The sequence below is a fragment of the Lissotriton vulgaris genome, unplaced genomic scaffold (assembly GCF_964263255.1).
Source record: "Lissotriton vulgaris unplaced genomic scaffold, aLisVul1.2 SCAFFOLD_1256, whole genome shotgun sequence".
NCBI classification, from domain to species: Eukaryota; Metazoa; Chordata; class Amphibia; order Caudata; family Salamandridae; genus Lissotriton; species Lissotriton vulgaris.
In genome coordinates, this window is record NW_028242559.1 from 548,578 (window position 1) to 552,578 (window position 4,001).

Below are 4,001 nucleotides of genomic sequence, written 5' to 3' on the forward strand. Positions count from 1 at the left end.
CATGCAACACAATGCATATGCATATACTGGTATGATAATAAGCTTTTGCCCATTGGAGTCCTTCCATCTACTAACTCGAAGAATGCAAAAAAAAATTGAATTAGAATCCTTGGGGTTTACAATTTATTCATACAGTACAACATGGATTTTCTGGATTACATATTGGAGTGGTCAACAATATATTCAATGCAACCTTTTACAAGAAAGCGCCCTCTAACAATTCTGTTCTCTGCCCAAGGCAATCCTGAAGAAGTAATGACTAGCCCCAAAGGACATCTTTAGTTAAGGACCGACAACAAATGGATTGTTTCTGTGTAATCCAACTGAAAAGGTAGCATTCAATTCAGATCTCAAATTTCCTTGAGAAAATCGGCCTCCCCTTTTATCAACAAATACATTTCTAGACAATTTTGGATGACCTTAAGAACAGAGTATACTCTAACAGAGTGCCTGCACTCCTCCTACTGGACCTCTCGGCAGCCATTGTTATAGTGGACCACAAATTGCTACTTAAGAGACAACACAATACAGGAATAAAACGTTCAGAGCTAAATTGGGTTCCATCCTACCTGATAGAACACAAATCAGATCATTATCTCCATATCAATGGGCCATTTTTCAGAACTGACCTGATTTTATACATTCCTTTAAACTCACCTGTTATACCTACAATGATGATACCTGGATCATCCTTAAACTGGAAATCCTGCTAGATATTGACACATTCAGACTTACAAAATGCCTACAGGCAGTTAACAACAACTGCTTGCTACAAGATCACTTGAAGCTAAACCCTTTCAAAACTGAAATCCTGGCATGTGTAAAATGGAAAACATATAACCTAACTGCTGCTCGGCTATTGGAGATTAAATGTCCGCCCACAAAATCAGCAGACGTAAGGAAGGTAGAAGTGATCATGGGCTTGAAACTCAATCAATCAACCAATCATGACACTTGTATAGCGCGCTACTCACCCGGAAGGGTCTCAAGGCGCTTGGGGAAGGGGTCCGCTACTGCTCGAACAGCCAGGTCTTGAGTTGTCTCCTGAAGAAGGTCCTGGGTCAGCCAAAGGTGGATGGGGAGGGAGTTCCATGTCTTGGCCGCCAGGTAGGAGAAGGATCTGCCTCCGGCGGTGGCTCTTCGGATGCGTGGTACGGCGGCGAGGGCGAGGCTAGCAGACCGTAGCTGGCGGGTGGGCGTGTGGAAGGTCAGGCGGTCGTTGAGTTACTTGGGGCCCAGGTCGTGGAGAGACTTGTGTGCGTGGGTGAGGAGCCTGAACGTGATCCTCTTGTTGACGGGGAGCCAGTGCAGGTCCCTCAGGTGGCCGGAGATGTGGCTGCGTCGGGGGATGTCCAGGATGAGTCGGGGGCGTTCTGGATGCGTTGGAGTCTTTTCTGTAGCTTGGCTGTGGTTCCGGCGTAGAGGGTGTTTCCGTAGTCCAGTTGGCTGGTGACGAGGGCCTGGGTGACCGTCTTCCTGATTTCGGTCGGGATCCATCGGAAGATCTTGCGGAGCATGCGGAGGGTGTGAAAGCATGAAGAGGAGATGGCGTTGACTTGTCTGGTCATCGAAAGGGAGGAGTCCAGGATGAAGCCCAGGTTGCGTGCGTGGTCTGTTGGCTTGGGGGCGGTGCCCAGGGCTCGGGTCCACCAGGAGTCGTCCCAGGCGGAGGGTGATGGTCCCAGGATGAGGACTTCCGTCTTGTCTGAGTTCAGTTTCAGGCGGCTGTTCTTCATCCTCTCTCTCTCAAAAAACAGATCAACAATGTAACAACAAGCACCTTTAATATAACATTACATTTGATTTTCCCCTACCTATGTCATTCCCACATGGTTCAGGCCTCAACAGCCTTAGTAATATCACACATACCTTATGCTAATCATGTTTATAATGGGCCTACAAAAAGCCTACTCAACAAAGTTCAACAAATCGTGAATGCTGCAGCCAGTCAAGTTCTTGTTTTTAACGGCATAAGCACACCGCCTGGCCCTGAAGGCTCAAGAAAGGTCACCTTCAAAGCCCACTACAGCATCTTTTCATCAGAAAAGATGAAATATGACAAGCAACTGTGATGCTTGTGTGAGTAGGTGGAGGTGATAAAGTCCGGTTTATGTTCAACGGGTGTAACTGCTGCCAGTTCTCACGGAGAGCACAGACTGGGCTAGTGGCGAAACACCGAAGAGGTAGTGAATTGGTACAAGTCAAAACACTGTACCTGAAAATGCAGATAAATGGTTCTCAGTTGAACTTTCGAAGTGGTTGCCAGAAAATAAGGTTGTTCTGTTCAATTCAATTGTTTCTAGTTTGGAATTAAAGGGAGGCAAGTTACATACATGAAAATAGAGAAACGATGAAACTTTGTAAGGACAAAAGTCTTTGTTGATTAAAACATAAAGAGCTGACATGCAAATGTTGTTCATTCTCCAAGCAGAATATGGTGCACCTTTGCAGAGAGTACAGTCATTCTAGGTGGAGGAGTGATCGATAAGTGGATGTGTGTGTGACAGAGGACGGATAGACCAACTGTGATAGATATGGAATAGAAGAAGAATTGGGTAAAGTGATAGATGAGGTGTTACAGTCAATGGGTTGATTTGTTAGGTGTGCATTACTTTGGCCTTTAAGATGTGTTGCTTTGTAAGGCGAAGTGGTCAAAGACGTATTAAGTGTTAATTTTTCCCTGACTGGATATTGACTTTTGACAACTTTAAAGTGAGTTTATTTCCGCTTTGTCCGGGCCGTGCTGAAGAATCTAAGCACTGTTAATAACATTGGATGGGCAGGAGTTGAGTTTTAGAAAGCTCTCGCTTTAATTACAGTGGAGTACAGTTTTCTGCAGCTGACGCCGTGCTGGTGAATAATATGTCTACTCTTTCCTTACTGTAGGTCACAGAGCCAACCACAGAACAAACTGTTCATTTTAAGTGGCACATGATGTTTTCCTATCAGGATCATGCATCTTGGATTTTGGCACGCAGTCAACCCCCACAAACTATATCACCTTGATCAGTGTGCTTCAATTTCATAAGAAACAACACTTCAATTCCACAAGATCATTTCCCTTGGATTGTATAATCGCCTATGAAAAAGATGTGGTAAGAGTGTAAGCATATATCAGTATTCCATTTTACATCAATTACACCTGTTTTTTTTGTAAAATATAGCACTTTCTGATAAAAATATTAACTGAATAGTTTAGGTGGAATTAAAGTTAAACTGACCTTTTACATCTCCTTACGCTATCTCATGTGTATTCAGAACTTAATTCATTTGCATTTTGTGACTTCCAACAAGCTCCATTTTGCATGCAGTAAAATATTATAGCAGGGGCCAAAATTTGTAATCAATAATACTAATGTGCTGGTCTCTAACGAACACAAATGGCTAAACAATATCTTTTAAAGAAAGGGAATATGTGAACTGGGATGAGTTTAGAGCGCTAGGTGTATGGTGGCTGAGAAAGTGAGGCGTATGATTATTTAGATATTCTATTGTATGGATTTCTAAACTTTTCTTTGCAACGAGATGTTAAATATGTTACTTTTTTATATTTATATTAGTCTTGGTGTGTATGTGTGTGACTTATAAATTGTGAACGTAGATACAAAGCAAGAGAGCGCTGTGCAAGAGTAAGGCATTACAATGAAGGATGAGATAGCAGCAGGGTATAGGGGAGACAGTCTGTTACAGTGATGTTATCAATGATATCATAGAACATGTCATGCGTGATTTGATATGGGAAGTAATTAGCATTGCATGGTAGGGGCGGAAGTTAGCAAAACCAAACTTAATTATAACCTCCCTGTAAACTCTGTTTTTCTTAAATGAATTTCTAAGGGTTTTTAAATTCTATTTCCTAGCTATAACTTCCTTGTAGCCTTTGGTTTTTCAGTGAATTTCTATATTTCTTTTAAATTGAATTTCCGAACTACAACTTGTAACCTTTGGGAGTGGGTATGTGAGTGGCTGTATAGGTCAGTGAGTTGTTGTGTGATTAGCTA